Raw genomic sequence first — 17,364 nt, 5'->3', positions numbered from 1 at the left:
GATGTGAGATTCTGGATTTTGAAAAGCTTGGTGTGGAGACAGCCCAAACCTTCCTTCCAGGTTGCAGATTTGCTACAATATCTCCAGACCCATGTTGGCTCAGACTGGAACGGCAAGATCAGGTTTGAGTTCCTGCTGTTCCAGAGAAAACTTAGGAAGGGCTCATCTGACCTCTAACTAGATTTCAGAACAGTCTGTTCCCTAAAATGAAATTTGAGTGAAGAGCCAGTTTTGTAGGAAGGCTGCAAATGATCATGCCCATTCCAGAAGTTATAAGAACACTCCAAGCTGAGGGTGTGAGGAACACCACCCCACTGAATACCCTAAAAGGAGAACAGAGAGAGGATATCAAGGCTCCAATATGGCCATGGGATTGATGGCCTACTGTTTTTGTACTGGGGTCAGGATCACATCTTTATCTGTATGTATGGGGAGGTGATTCCTACTGTCAGTCATCAAGTGAAGAGGTGGATCTGTCCAACCAAAACACAAATCTGCAGATGTCTTGGCTTAGTTTTACGAGTTCCATGCTGGCTGCCAGGAGCCAACTGTTCCTCCTTTAGAGCTCTGACTCAAGGATGGACAGAAAAATCTTGTTTTCGTTTTAACCCTTCTGAAGACTCCAATGATGCTAAGAGAAAACAAGAAAGAAATGAACAAAGAGACTATACAATGTAAGTATTTGCCTAATTCCTGCTTTCTCCTCTCCTCTCCATCTCAAAACCACTGCTCAAATTCCTCTGGATTCCTTCAACCAGTCTGTTTGTTTCCCTACATCCAACCTGTTCCCCTCATGTCATCCTCCAGACGGTATCTGCTCTGTTTAATATTTATCAATGCCCTTGAGGAACTGCCTTTCTAGATTAATCTCCAGCCTCGGCTCCACATGTTTCTTTCTGGCATTTCTGACTTTACGTTATGAGATCCAGAGAGTAAGCTTATAGCTTATGTTGAATTTGTCACAACAACTTTCATAATGCAGGGCATGCAGCACTGAGCCTATTTCCTTTGTCTACTGTGATAGCCTGGCCTTGACTCCCTGTGCAGGACCAGCCATTTAAAGGGTCATTAACAAAAGAAAGAAGACCCTTTTTCAATTTTACTCTGGAAGCCTAGAAATTTTTTTAAAAATATCCTTTCTGTTTTAAGAATATGCAGTGTCTTAGAAGAATTAAAAGGACCCAAGAAATTGAAATTTCTTAAAGGTAGGCTAAAGGGAGACTGCTTATCATTTTTACCACTAAGTGAAAAATGTACTAATTTCATTTTTCTAGTGAGTAGAAAACGTCTGTCTATAAAACTCATGTTTTTCTGAAAGTGTTTTCTCTGACAAGATGACTGTGTTCCACTGGGGCTGGAAAGCATTATTAAGTATAACAATAAACTACACAAAGAAAAAAATCACAAAAATTTTCAGATCAGGAAATGCTTAAGTGTTTCCAAAAATGTTTATCAGTAAATGTTATTCTAGAATTAAAACATTTCCTGTTAATGATCATGCCATGGAGAAAATCATGTAATGCCAGTTATGAGATCTTATATATTTAGGAAAAAAACCCATTATAAGTAACATGAGATAAATAGGAATCATACTTTTTAAAAAAGATTATTATTCACATAAAAATTTAAACCTTAAACAATATAAAAATACAAGAGAGAAATAAATTAGTCAATATTTCAACTCTCAGAAATGACCACTCAATATTTAAGTATTTCCAAGCAGGTCTCAGTGTAAATAGACACACTTGTGTTCAATTTTACATATATAGTTTTTATGACTTGTATTTATATCAGCAACACATCCTGGACAGCTTTCCCTGTCAAAAAGTCCGGATCTGCAGTATTAGTGTTCACAATTGTGCATTTGTGTCACATGTATCCATTGAGATGTTCCAGGCTTCAGCAGCACCTCTCCAAACAAATCCTCATGTGACAACCTAAAAAAAGCAGGAAGGGAAGGAGGGGGCAGCTGGGTGGGTGGGCGGGCGTGTGTTTTCAGAAGCCTCCTAGTGGACTTCCTTGTATGAAATTGAAGCATGATATTTCCCTGACCCCTTCGTGGGACTCGCAAAGGGGCTGTCTTGTTTACTGAGCCCACAGCTCTCAATTCCTTGAGGGAGGGAGCATGCGAGCAAATGAGGGAGGAACTGGAGTGCACGGGTGCTGGAACTCGCAGCTGCTTCAGTGCCAGCAGGAGTGAACTCCACTCACTTGGATCTGCTGCGCTCCACTCCTTACAGGAGGGAGCACATAGGTGAGCAGGTGCAGGAGCCAGGGCGAGTGCTTTTGGGTACTGGCAGGAGTAAACTCTGTGCAGGTCCTGCGGCCGCATCTGCAGGGGGGTGTGCTTGCAACCCCTGAAACCCCAAAGGGAGTGCTACAGTGCCCTTTTAGCTTTGCCTGCTGTACACAGACAACTTGAGTGTTAACAGCTCAGCAGGCCCTCTGCCTTTTCGCTTGAGGCAGCTGCCTTCTGCCAGTGAGGGCAAAGGGCAAGTGTGACAGCTTTTTTTGTATCCTCACTCATGGCTCCTGAGCTCTTATCCAGCATCCAGGGGAAATGAGGTCTCATGAATGAATTGAAGGATGGTAAATGCATGGATTTTATTGCCAATGAAAGTGATCTTCGTCAAGAGAGGGAGCTGAAAAGGGGACGAGATGGGAAGGTAATCTTCCCGTGAAGTCTGGCAGTCTCCAGCCAGATTCTTCTCCAAAGTTACGCCACCAAGCTGTCCTTCTGAAGTCAGGCCGCTTCTCTCTGATGTCCAGCTGTAGTCCCTGACATTCAGCTGCTTCTCCTCTCTCTGCCAGCTGAGCCTGATGTTTTTATAGGCACAGGATCGGGGGCAGGGTGGGGCCATGGGTGCTTTGGAAAAGGCAGCATTCGAGCAAGGAAACAGGGGTGTAAGTTCTAACTCTGAGCCACAGTCTCAGGCTTTTCAGCTTGAGATGGGGCTTCACCGGGGACCTGCCCTTCTTTGCCTAGAATTTCTCTGTTCCCATCCCTATCAAAATGTCTATGGCTTGGACCAGTCACATGGCCACCCCAGACACTATCAAGTGAGAATGAATTGATATGACTGTCTCAGACAAGCCAGTCTTGCTCCTCTGTGATCGTCACAAAAATCAGAGTCCTGTGGGCAATAAAATGAGCTTAAATTCATGAATTCACAACAATATCAACAAAGAAACTCAATTAGTGGCCATTGCTGACTGCTAATGACCAACCCATTATTATAAAATTATTATAAAAACTGGCAAATTAAGAGACAGAATCAAATGCTTATCACACTTTTCCTATGTCATTGGGAAATCAAATCATTGAGGAAGAAAGTTTCCCTTTATAAAAGCATATCAGCTAATAAATGAAGATGAAATGAGAGGGTTAGGATATCACCATTTCCAGTATCTGTTAATGGATCTAGGTATTGAGCACTAACAACTACCAATATCACAGAAAGAAACAACCCAACATTATATGCCTCCTGGTGGAAGGACACAATACCATCTAGGAAGTCATCTTGCCAAAAATATAGAACCTGAATCTAACCAAGACTCTGGATCTAATCACACCAATTTGAGGGAAATATGAAGGGTACATTCAAGGAAATCAGATTTTGGAAAACTCAGTGATTGGCACAATTGTAGGCTACAGTTTGTTTACACCTCTACTTGGTTTTTTTCTTTTTTTAATTTATTTTTTATTATTATACTTTAATTTTTGGGGTACATGTGCACAACGTGCAGGTTTGTTACACAGGTATACATGTGCCATGTTGGTTTGCTGCACCCATCAACTCGTCATTTACATTAGGTAGTTCTCCTAATGCTATCCCTCCCCCAGTCCCCCACCCCTCAACAGGCCCCGGTGTGTGATGTTCCCCTCCCTGTGTCTACGTGTTCTCATTGTTCAGCTTCCACTTATGAGTGAGAACATGAGGTGTTTGGTTTTCTTTTCTTGTGTTACTTTGCTGAGAATGATGGTTTCCAGTTTCATCCATGTCCCTGTAAAGGACATGAACTCATCCTTTTTTATGGCTGCATAGTATTCCATGTACACCTCTACTTGTTATAATTCATGATGCACAGAAAAACCTTTAGGCCAAACTTAAAATATGTAAGGAGGCAGCTGTAAGCTAAACTTGATTTAACAATTATAAATGTTTCTTATCAGATTTAAGGTCTGCATTGATGTTAATGCTGGCTGGCTTTTCCTGAATTCCAAAAGGGAGGAGAGTATAATGAGGCATGTCCAACCCCTCCTTCCCATCATGGTCTGAACTAGGTTTTCAGGTTAACTTGGAGTGCACGTAGCCAAGAGGAGGGGTCCATTCAGATGGTTGAGGGGCTTAGAATTTTATTTTTGATTTACAACTATTAAGCATGAACCTAGCTTTCAGTGTATGTAGCCACTTACTAAAGATTTCTTTGATCAAAAATGACTATTGGCTATTAAATTTTATCAAACATTTTTCTCATCATCAATTAAAACATTTCTATTCCTTTGACCTATTATTATGGAGAAATATATTAATCAATTTCTTAACACTGAATCATATTTACATCTGAAAGGAACCCAATCTTGGTAATCGTACAATATATTTTTAAAATTATTGTTAGTTTCTATTTGTTACATTTTATTTAATATATTTTCCTACTTAATATGCAAAAAAGTGCCATCTTTATCACATTTTGTTATCAGTTGGCTTTGCAAAAATCTTAAAATATTAAGGAAACACTAAGTCTAATCCTCCATTTTTAAAGGTAAAGATTTTTGAGGCCCTCAGAATATTAAGTGACTTACTAAGTTCACACTGTTTTTTTATTCCCTGCAAGTGTTGCACATCTACTCTTTTTTTTTTTTTTTTTGAGTTGTGGGGTCTTGAAAACTCTGTCACTCTGGCTGGAATACAGTGGCACAATCAAGGCTCTGTGGCCTTGAACTCCTGGGGCTCAAATGATCCTCCCACCTCAGCCTCTCTAGTAGCTGAGACTACAGACATGAGCCACCACATCCCACTAAGTTCTTTTGTGTGTGTGTGTGTAGAGACAGGATCTCACTGTGTTGCCCAGCCTGGTCTTGAACTCCTGGCCTCAAGCCATCCTCCTGTCTCAGCCCCACAAAGTGCTGGGATTACAAGTGTGAGGCACCACACCTGGCCCTTTTCTACTCTTTATATCCAGTCTTGCTAATTTCAACTCCTAAAATTTTCTCAAATCCATGTTCTGCTCTCTCTTTAAGCCCACGCCACTGTTACACTGAGTTCAAGGACAGCTGGTGTCCTGCCAGGGTTGATGCAATAGCATCTTCAAGTGGTTTCCCCGGCTCCAGGCTCACCCTTCTCCCCACTGGCATGATGGTGAGCCATCATGTTGTCCTCCTGCTCAAAATCTTTTGTTAGATCCTATGATACATCTTGCTGTTACATTGCCAAGGCCTTCTATTATTTGGCCCACTTACCTTTACATCTCATTTGGAAAGAGGCCGCATGGTCCAGTGGAAAGAGCTTCAGATGGGAATCAAAGATGGATTTGAGTCCTAGTTCCACCTCTTACTACTTATGTGACCTTAGGCAAGTTACCTAAGTCTCCACTATCTCACCTGTAGGATGGGGCAAAAATGACTTAAGTTGCCAGTAACTGTAATAAAAATGACTTAAGTTGCCAGTAACTGTAATGTTGACAAAAAGAGTCAAACTCTGTAAAATATTTGAAGGGGTTTATTCTGACCCAAATATGAGTGACAGATGGCCCATGACACAGCCCTCAGAAGATTGTGAGAATATGTGCCCAAGGTGGTCAGGATAAAGCTTGGTTTTATACATTTTAGGGAGACATAAAACATCAGTCAATACATGTAAGGGGTATATTAGTTTAGTCCAGAAAGATGGGACAACTGGAAGGAGTGGCTTCCAGGTTATAGGTAGATTCAAGGTTTTTCTGATTGGCAATTGGTTGAAAGAGTTAAATTATTGTCTAAAGACCTAGAATCAATAGATAGGAATGTCTGGATTAAGATAAGGGGTTATGGAGACCAGGGTTTCCATTATGCAGATAGAACCAATAGAAGGGGATGTCTGGGTTAAGATAAGGGGTTGTAGAGACCAAAGTTCTCATTATGCAGAGGAAGTCTCCAGGTAGCAGGCATCAGAGAGAATAGATTGTAAAAGTTTCTTGTCAGAGGTGATTCTCTCCTGGAATAGGAAAAAGGAGGGAGAAGGAAGGGGATTCTCTTTAGAATACAGATTTTCCCCACAAGTCAGCTTCACAAGACTATCTCAAGATATGGCAAAGAAAATATATTTGGGCTTATAATATTTTGATTTCCTTCCTTATCTATCATGTGATGTTATGCCAGAGTCAGGTTGGAAAGTAGGTCACGTTATATAGCACTAAGTAAAACCTGTCTGATGAGACTATGGTTTGGAGGGCATGACTCCCCAGGCCCCAACATGGTGAAACTCGGTCTCCACTAAAAATACAAACATTAGCTGGGTATGGTGGCACGTGCCAGTAGTCCCAGCTACTTGGGAGGCTGAGGCAGGAGAAGCACTTGAACCTGAAAGGCAAAGGTTGCAGTGAGCCGAGATCGTGAAACTGCACTCCAGCCTGGGTGACAGAGGGAGACTCTATCTCAAAAAAAAAAAAAAAAAAAATTGCTATTTTTAAACAATTAATTTTTACAAATTTATTTTTTAATTAACAAAATTCTTTATATTTATGGTGTATAACATGATCTTTTGATATATGGATACACTATGAAATGGCTGAATCAAGCTAAGTAATATATGCATTACCTCATATACTTATCATTGTGTGTGTCTGCTGAGCACATTTAACATCTGCTTTCTTGGTAATTTGTAAATATACAAAACATTGTTATTAACTACAATCACCCTATTGTACTATAGATATCTTGAACTTATTCTTCCTACCTAACTGATTTTTTTTATTCTTTGACCAATATCTCCTTGATCCTCTGTAGCCCCAGCCCCTAGTAACCACCATTCAGCTCTTAACTTCTATGAGTTCAACTTTTTAAGGTTCCACATATGAATGAGATCATGTGATATTTTACTTAATGACCTCCAGGTTCATCCATGTTGTCACAAATGACAGAATTGTCTTATTTATTTTTTTAAAGGCTGATTGATTTTTGACAAGGCTGTGAACACAATGGGAAAAGAACAGTCTCTTAAAAAAAATGGTGTAGGTAAAACTGGATAGCCATATGCGGAAGAATGAAATGAAACCTTTTTCTCACACCAAATACAAAAATCAACTAAAAATGGATTAAAGACTTAAAACTTAAGACCTGAAACTATAAAACCACTATAACATAGGGGAAAACTCGATGACATTGGTCTGGGCAATGATTTTTTTGAAGATGACCCCAAAGGCACAGGCAACTAAAGCAAAAATAGACAAACGGAATTACATCAAACTGTAAATCTTCTGTACAGCAAAGAAAACAATCAACAGAGTGAAGAGAAAAGCTAGCAAGTTGGAGAAAATATATGCAAACCATACATCTGTTAGGGCATTAATATCCAAAATATATAAGGAATTCAAACAATTCAATAGCAATAAAACAACCCAATTTTAAAATGGGCAGTGGACCTGAATAAGCATTTATCAAAGAAGAGACACAAATGGCCAAGTAGATGAAAAAAATTTCAACATCATTAATCATCATGGAAATGCAAGTTAAGACCATGATGAGATATCACCCCACACCTGTAAAGATGGCTATTATAAAAAAGATGAAAAAATAACAAGTGTTGGCAAGATGTGGAGAAAAGGGAACATTTGTTGATGGGAATGTAAATTAGTACATGTATTACGAAAACCAGTACAAAGGTCCTCAAAAAATTAAAAATAGGACTACTTTTAGCAATCTCACTACTGAGTATACGTCCAACGAAAATGAAATCAGTATGTTGAAGAGATATCTGTGCTCTCATGTTCACTGCAGCACTATTCACAATTGTTGAGATACAGAATCATCCTTAGTGTCCATTCATGAATGAATGGTTACTTTAATTTCCTACCATTGCCCTATTCCCTCCATATAGCCTTTGTTTCAGCCTTACTGAGCAATTTATAATTCTCAAACACATCACATTTCTTATTCTACTTAGACTACTTCCCTTCCCTAACACTTCCATCCCTAACCTTTGTTCTCTTAGCTAACTCGTATACACACTGACTCAGCCTCCCAAGTGGCTGGGATTACAGGCACCCACCACCATGCCTGGCTAATTTTTGTATTTTTAGCAGAGACGGGGTTTCACCATGTTGGCCACACTGATCAAGAACTCCTGGCCTCAAGTGATCCGCCTGTCTCCGCCTCCCAAAGTGCTGTAATTACAGGCATGAGCCACAGCACCCAGCCCACACTGAAAACTTAATGCTAAAGTAATCTGTTTTGGAAAGCCTTCTTTGATCACCTCTTGGTATTTTGTCATTCTTTCACTATTGCCACAGTAAGTGTATATGTGCCTATTATCATCTTTATCACTTTTATATTCTAACACCAATTATAATACCATGCTGAGATGCACAATGCTATACAGCGTGGTAATAGCATGCATCAGTAAAGGTGCAGTGTGACTGATATCTCTACAAAACACAGAGCTGGGCAGTGCAACAATTTAATGAAGTCTCAAGCAATTTAAGTTCTAGAAAACTAAGGTGCTACCCAAGGTCATTCACCTAATCAATGGCACATAGGGTACCAAAGTGCAGGCTGCTTGCAGTCATTCATTCATGCATCCAATCTGTAATAAGCAGAATGATGTAGAAATTTACTGGTGCTAAATTTTTGTTCTGGAGACTCAAAGAGGAAATAAAGAACATTTTCCTCTTCCCTGAAGCATAATTAGACTTTCTGAATTTCTAAGAAAAAGTCAAAAGATGGCCCCATCCAACTTTTCTTGTGATTAGGGCCTTGGTGCCTGGATACCTGAAAAGAAAAAAGCGAGATGAATTCCTCTGCTTTTGGATAAGTAAAGGAGGCTTAAAATACCCCAAAAGCAGAAATAATTAGGGGGTTTTAAAAAGGGAAGAAAGGGAAGACTTTTATTGCAGCTGGATCCCCATTGTGGGCTGGAAAAGGACAAGGGCTCCTAGTTTCACAAGAGTAGTGTCATGAACTTGTTAGGACATAAGAAGTGGCAGGACTAAAACCATATTCTTGAAATAAAATTGCTAAGGGAATGAGAAGACAGAGAAGTCCAAGAACCAAACTCTGGGCATGCCAATGGCTGGAGAAGTGGAGAATGAGCCAGTGGAGCTGCCAGTGAGGTGGACGAACCAAGAGACAGGGGCCACCTGAAGACCAAGGGAAGATGATGAATGCTTCAAGATGGCAGCTGTAAGCAACTGTTTCGAATGCTGCTGATAGTTCACGTGAGATAATGGAAAAGTAACCACTGATTTAGCAATTCTGAGGTCACTGGTGACTTTGCCAAGAGGAGTTTCAATGGAGGGGTAGGGGCAAAAGCCTGGCTGAAATAGATTCAAGAATGAATAGGAGGGCCAGGCATGGTAGCTCACATCTATAACCTCAGCACTTTGGAAGGCTGAGGTGGACAGATCACCAGAGGTCAGGAGCTCAAGACCATTCTGGCCAACATGGTGAAACCCCATCTCTATTAAAAATTCAAAAATTAGCTGAGCATGGTGGCACACACCTGTCGTTCCAACTACTTGGGAGGCTTAGGCACGAGAATCACTTAACCCGGGAGGCGGAGGTTGCAGTGAGCTGGGATTGCGCCACTGCACTCCAGCCTGGGCAACAGAACAAGATTCTATCTCAAAAAAAAAAAGAGGATGAATAGGAGGAGGGGATGAGGATACAGTGAGTATAAGTGACTCTTTTAAGACATTTTGGAAGAGACCAGAGAATACGTTGGTAGCTGGTAGGGGACATATAATCAAGGAACTTTTTAAAAGATAGGCAAATGCTGCACAGTGTTAATATGCTTATGGGGATGATCCAAAAATTAATAATGTAGGATTGAGAGGTGACAACTACCTGAGTGAAAACCTTGAAACTGTAAGGAAGACAGGATCTAATACAAAGTAGAAGAGTTGAACATAAATAAGAGCATGCACAGCTCATTCCCAGTAACAGGAAGGAATACAGAGTGCACAGGACCAGATGTAGCTAAAGTTGGGAGATGTGGTGATGGGAGCTTTAACTCCTGAAATACTAACCTATACTCTCTCAGAGTCTAAATTTTTAGTCTACTGAATTCAGCAATACAGTGAAGTTTAGTAGACCAAATTATCCAAAAATTTTGAAGGAAACTTTTATGTGATCGAGACATTTTTACCTCTTACTTTTAATTTTGACCGCCCTGGGAAAAACTGTTGGACTCATATGAAATTAAAATCTTTAGTGAAACACATTCTTTTATAGTTATATTTTAAAGTTTTAACTTCTGAGATATCACAGTTTTCAAAACACTAAGACATGTTTTTATTGTTAGCTAATTGTCAGGCTTCAGCTGAAGCACAGTGTAAGGCCTGCATGAACTTCAGCTGTCCATAATGTGTAAAAGACCAAGTGTGCAAGGCAAACAGATCTTGCCATGGTTGCTGATGAAAGAAACTTAATCTCTTGGGGCCGGAGTTGCCTTATCTGTAAAGTAAGGATAATCCTTGCCTTACAGGATTATTGTGAGCTCCAAATAAGATAAAGCTCTTGGCACACAATAGGTGCTTAAAAAAAAATGCCAGCTATCATCACTGAAGTGAGCTTTTTCTGAGAGCAAACATGTTTAACTCATAAATTTCTTTCATTGATAAGATGTAACCAATGGAGAAACTTGAGGCAGGCACACGAGGCCTCTCTGCACTATCTTTGCAACTTCCTGTTAATGTATACTTACTTTTTCTTCCATTTAGAGCTCTACAAGAAACACCTGTGTACCATCTTGCGCGCCTCCTTCTGAGGCTCAGTGGGCTATGCTCAGAGAACAGAGATAAATGTCTGCCCTCTGTAGCAGAAAGGCAGTTATACATTTTAGAATGATGTTTTTCCGAAGAAATGACAAAAGCCAGACGAAACAGACTGACACGCTCACTGTGGTTTGGAATCTCAGTTTTTCTATTTGGCTTTACTACTTTTGGCTCTACACTGGAGAGGAACTAGTGTCCTCATGAAACAGCCAGTATAAAAGCAAGCAGCTTACTTCACAGGAATAGCTAATAACATTTAACTGTTGAGCATTTCACCAAAACCCACTCAGGTCAATTTAAGTGTAGTGCAGTGGAAGAAATTATTGCACACTGCAAAGTTATGGTGCATTTTACTTAAATCTACAAAGGCCAACAGAAGTGCAGTGTAATATAACAAATTACTACAAGATATTATAATAATAAGCGGAGAAGGTGGCTTTTTCCGAAGCCCTTGGCCCCAAGGTAACTGAGGTTATCCCCCTGAACCCCCCAGCACACATCCCTCATTATTTCAGCATTTGTACTATAGGGGGTTACAAGACTTCCGTCCCACAGCAATAGGGTGAAAACGTGAAGTGATCGGAGCTCCCAGATGGAGGGGTCACCACTAGAAGAAAAGCTGGGGCAGGCTGGAGGAGAGGGGCTGTGGAAAAGGTTGCTCTCAGCATCATACACGCTTCATCCTTCTAGGTCGGGTATCCACAAATGCCCAAGATTTGCGAGAACATAACCCTGGAGAAGCTGGGGGTGACCCACGGAGGAACTCCCTGGAAAAGCGGAGGCGGCCCCAATGGGAGACTCCCGGGGGTCAACTCCGAGGGGAGGGGGCGTCTGCGAGAAAGGGGAGGGGCGGCGGTGGGCAGCCTAGGGAGGAGAGGAGGGGCGAGGCGCCGTCGCCAGCCCCCTCCTCTCGTCTGCGCTCCCTTCCTTTCCCTCTCGGCCGGGCACCGGAGCGCATCCCGCCAAGGCCGGGCCGTTTCAGGGGGAGGCGCCAACTCGTCGCGGCGCCGGGCCCCTGACCGTTGCAGTAACCGCTACCCAGGAGGCGGAGCGGATAAGGCTCCGGCCTGCGCGGAGGTAAGAGGGTGGAGGAGTGGTGTGGGAGGCCGAGGGGGATCGCGGCCGTGACGTGGGATGCTGTCAGGTACCCCTGGGGCAGGCCACCTCTCCCCGCCCATGCGGCCCGACCTCCCCGCCAGAGACCGCTGGGGGGCCCAGGGGACTAGAGCCGCGACCGTGCCACAGGCCTAGGCGTCGTCGCGCATGCGTAAACCTGCTAGCGGGAGTTAGGGGCTAGGTTCTGGGGCTACACCCAGCCCAGGCCGCGGGCAGAGGCTGCCCTGCGCATGCGCAATTCCGCTGGCGTGGGCCCGGCGCGCTGCTCTGGGACTACATCCTGTCCAGGCCGCCGGCCCAGTCTGCGCTGCGCATGCGCGGGTCTTCTGGTAGGGGTCGCGTTTGGCGTCGTTCCTAGGTGATCACCTGCCCGGAGGCCGCTGTCATCCTAAGCTCCCGCGTCTGGTGTGGCTGGGTGGGGGGCGGGGCGGGGGGGGCGTCACAGGTCCCGAGGGAGCGTCCTGCCTGAAGTTTCTCCTTCCTAACCCACTCGCTGCACTGCATAGGTTGCTGACGTTTTCATTTCTGTGGCCTCGACCCCTAGGCTCCCGTCCCATAAATCTAGTACCCCAGGTCCCGGGCCCCGGACCGGCTCGCTAACTCAGTGGCAGTATATGCTTTCGACATTTGGTCCTGATGTCCAGGAATAGCGCGAAAAGTTTGACTTTGTTAGGCGAATCTGTTTTGGAACTGTGGAGGGATGGGAAGAAATCGCCGAGCTTCTTAAGCCGCAACATACTGCTCTGCTCAGCCCTGGAAACAGAGGTTTTCAGACATTGAAAACTTTCCAAGTGCTCCGTCTTGGCGGAGAAAGAACTGAGTTGGAAGGCGAATTTAGAATGAACTTTTTGCTTTTGTTCTTTGCAAAAATTACATAAAATGTTGCAACAGTTCGAGACCAGGACTATAACAAAACGCATTTCGTGGAGCTACTTTGTACCGCGCTTGGCGACTTACCTTGTGAGAGCTGAATAAAAGTGGTTGAGTTCACAAACAGTGCTCTGGATCCTTGCTCTTTCCCCCAGACTCGAAAGTGACAGTCACTGTTTAACGTTTTTATTGAGCCTCCTGGCTTTGCACCTTCCTAGTATTGCGTTCCTGCTGGGTTTTACACCTTATTAGACAGTGGGTCTTAGTTAAGTCAGTTTCGTGACTCCTGGGGCTACTGTGAAGAGTTTCTAACAATACTGTGTGCTTTGTAATCTTATATGATGTGCTGATACAGATATTTGGAGGCTGGAATAGAAGAGCCACTTAGGCTCAGAGAATGAGTACTCTAGGTGAAATGTAATCTCTTTATTTCCTGCTAGACAGTACATGCGTGTTATTAAGCAGCAGGTAAAAGCAACAAGAATGATACGTTCTTGCATACCCCACTTCCACCACTCAGGCCTTATTGCTCTTGCTGGGCTCGCCAAGCGGACCCTCACCCCAGGGCTTTTGCGTTTGATATTTCCAGTATGCTCAATGCTCACTTTCCCACTCCTCGCAAATCTGCATGGCACAGAACTTTATTTAAGTCTTGAAACAATTGTCATCATTTCAGAGAGGTGACTGCCTCACCTAAAATGGCTGGCTCTCCAAACTCTTGTACGGCTAGTTTGGCTTTGTAGCACTTAATCACCATCTGATATTATATATTTGTAAGGGTATGATCAATCTATCTCCACCATAATTGAAGCTCAGAAGGTATTTGTTAATTGTAGAAATAAAATTGGAAACTAACTTACTCCAGAGATATTTTTGTACTAAACTCAACCTAGATTCATTCATTTATTCAACAAAAATTTATTTTCTATCAGGTCCTGTCCTTGATGCTTGGGATGCATCAATGAACAAAAGAGACAAAGATCCCTTCCCTCTGGAGCTTACATTCTAGCAAAGAATGATAAAAAACATATTTGCATATTAGGTTAGAAAAGCACAAATGCTATGAAAAAATGAAAAAGGAGAACAGAGAAAGGGAATTGGGAGTGCAGGTGTGGGTTGCAATTTTAAACATCATGGATATGGTGAGTCTGAAGGATAAACCAAAGGTGATGTTTAACATGGAGAACTGGGTTTTAGAAATAAATGTTCTTCTGGGAGAAAACGTTCTTTATCATGCTCTACAATGTCTTTTATGGGAGCCCACAGCATGACCCTTGTGATAAATGTCACCATTTTTTATAGTATATAGGTGAAAAAACTTTTTTTCCCAAATAAGAGTTCAAATTATTCAGGAGTTTACAGTTTAACTTAGCACATCCAATGAAGACACTGGACTTTTACAAGGAAGAGCTAGCCAGACATCTATGTAAATTGTGCTGAGAAAAACTGTACGTTGTCTCCACAGTTTTTTGCAATTGCTTCTAAATGTCCCTCTGATTGTGGATGACTAGTGAAGATCTTTTCTAAGAATGGTCATTGCTTTTCTGTATTTGAAACTGTGTAGGAGAGGAGCTTAAATCACCTGGTGTGATGTTATGCTATAAGGTATTAAATGACCTCTCTTATTAAAGGTATCTGAATGAACCAGATAACTTAACTAAATTTCAATCCATAATTAAAGAAGTCTTAGAGAAAGAGGGTGATGGAGAGGAATAATGTTAGAAAGTAAAGTGTGTTTCCCCTCATGTCCTTTACTTACATAGATTACAAATACTCTGTTCAAACACCAAAATATTATTAATCTAGGACCATAAATGTAAGGAGTCCATGGAATTTGCTTATGCCCTATGAAATTGTCATATTCAAGTTTGGTTTTATCAGTTGGTTAAAGTAAAATTTAAATGCCCCAAGATACTGCTACTGTTGAGGTTTACTTGGATTTAAATTACTACAAATCAGGCCGGACGCGGTGGCTCACCTGTAATCCCAGCACTTCGAGAGACCGAGGCAGTCAAATATTCTTGAGCCCAGGAGTTAGAGACCAGCCTGGGCAACATGGCAGAACTCTGTCTCTACAGAAAAACTAACAAAAAAAAAATTAGCCAGGCATGGTGGCACACACCTGTAGTTTCAGATACTTGGGAGGCTGTGGTGAGAGGATCACTTGAGCCGGGAAGGTTGAGGCTGCAGTGAGTCATGATCACACCATTGCACTCCAGCCTGGGCAATAGAGTAAGACCCCATCTTATAAATAAATAAATAAATATCGCTACAGATTAAAATTGTCCAGGAAAAGGCAGATTGGAGACCAGGAATTATTGGAGCTATAGAATGACATTAAGGACTCTTGTTAAAGACTAAAAGAGAGTTCTACATGGAGATTTTACTTCAAAGGAGTGGATAGCTTACCTCCTGGTAAGGGATATCATAATGTCCATCAATGGGAGGCTGAGATGATACTTCCAGCTTTCACTGTCTGGAAGGAACATGTGTCCAGTTCACATGGTGATCACATTCTAACAACGTGAAGGTTTCCAGGAAACTTAAACCATAATAATTTTTCAGCATTAATCTGACATTAGAGCAGGTTTCTTTTATGTCTTCAGCCTTGCTAATTGGCCTGAGCTAGTATCTCTTATGTATATCTCCCTATGGAAGATGTTTTGAACTAATAAGTACCAGTAGGAGATAGTACATGAATAAAACATAAATTTTGACTGCATTATAATATGTCCTGTATTATGCTGCATGTATGCATGTATATAATACTGAACAAAACCAATCTCAAGTGGAAATGAACCAAGGCCAAGAGGGCCTGCCATGTTGAAGGAATATATATGCTGTGGGTCAAAGATCTTTAACAATTAGGATCTCTGTAACAGGAGTGTTAAGATTTTTTTTTTGAAAAATTGGATTAAATCTATAAGGACCTAGATTTAAAATGGATTTACAAATGAGATCTCAAGTCTCAACTCACATTAGTGCATATAACAACTTAAAAATATTTTTATCATTTATGTTGGTTATTTTTCATATTTGAAAATGACACTTTTGCTGTATGTGGCTGAAAAGACCGAAGTTGTCAAGCTCAGTAACCTTTTCAATTAAATACCGCTTTGCTTTGTACTGAAGATCTGACTCATCACTCTTGTTGAAATTTGGAAAACTTTTTAAAAAAATAAATAATTAAAATAGCAACAGTGTTTCTGTATTCTACACAATAGTTTTCTGTTTTTCATGAACATATGGCAATACCATTTCCTTTGAGGTTGTGTGCTAGTTTTAGTTATGCTTTTAGTGTTTTAGTTTTGTCTGTCCTGTTTATAATTGTTCCATTTTAATTAGCCATGTAGGTATTTTACTGTTACTTGTCATTGATTTTAGACATCTCATTTAAGTGGAGCTAACATTACAGCTAATACTATCCTTTTTTGCAAGTGAAAATTGGGATCATGTTTTATTGTACATGTATTTATATTATTTATAACTTGAAGATGACCCTTAAAAAGCTATTAAAGATACTATCTAATGACTTACCTAAGGATATATTTGGGAACCATCATTATCCTATTGAAATTTATGTGGTCTGCAGCTCATTAACACACCGATGCTGTAAACTGCATGCTGGTGCCCTGAAAGACATCGATATTATTTAATTTCCTGTTTCTTTTGATTATAAAAGCATCATCAAATGTGTTACCCACACAGATAGGATAATTTTAAGCATAGATTTCTATATTGAGAGAATTCTAAAAATATTAATGTGTTTCTCAAACATGGCTTTGGAGTTGATCTCATTAAGTTGAATTTTAAAATATGTAATACTGGGACTTCTCTGCAGGAATTGCTGTTTTTTTCACCGCTTCTTCTGTAATCACTTCTAAAGAAGAATTATTAGCATTTAGAAGCCCCTGATTAACTGCAAAATATCAGCACTTAAAACCTACCATTGAGTTGAGGTAATGTGGACGGAAGTCCCTAAGAGCTGGATATTGTTTTGCTCTATGTTATTCTGTTTGCTCTCATGTATTTGCTTTCAATTCAGTGCCTACTGCAGGCACTGAATTAATATTTGTTGAATGAATTAGGCAAATGAACCTATGTCCCATAATCAGCTTAACTCATTTTTTAGGTCAGAGGTATTACCGTGTAATATAACACATTGTGTAGCAGATACACTGATTAATACTGATTACTTTACCAAAAATAATATGTACAGACTGCCTGTTATATGTTTTGCACAGGGAAATGAATTATTTGACTTTATGTGAGGATTAAGAATGAATGTGTTTATCACATTATCCAAAGAGTGTCCCCTTGTTCAGTAGTCTTCAACTGTGTAGTTTTTAAGAGTGTAGAGAAAACTCTGAACATAGAATATATAGAAATAAGGAGTTATCTGCCCCAAAC

General features: G+C 41.1%; 1 protein-coding gene across 7 annotated transcripts in view; it reads left to right on the top strand.

Moving 5' to 3' along the window:
- Positions 1–560: 560 nt before the first annotated feature.
- The window catches only part of RCBTB2 (RCC1 and BTB domain containing protein 2), a 56,050-nt gene continuing 39,246 nt past the window's right edge, over positions 561–17,364 (top strand). For 2 of the 7 annotated variants that reach the window (XM_003270076.3, XM_030813386.1), the window contains exon 1: positions 11,816–12,045. The gene's annotated coding sequence lies outside the window, so the exon portion shown is untranslated. Of the gene's footprint in view, positions 675–11,815; positions 12,046–17,364 lie in introns of those variants that run through there. The other 5 variants (XM_030813381.1, XM_030813383.1, XM_030813385.1 and 2 more) reach the window with 4 other exon arrangements.

This window comes from Nomascus leucogenys, chromosome 5, assembly GCF_006542625.1.
Source record: "Nomascus leucogenys isolate Asia chromosome 5, Asia_NLE_v1, whole genome shotgun sequence".
Lineage (NCBI taxonomy): Eukaryota > Metazoa > Chordata > Mammalia > Primates > Hylobatidae > Nomascus > Nomascus leucogenys.
This window is presented reverse-complemented; position numbering and strand designations above follow the sequence as displayed.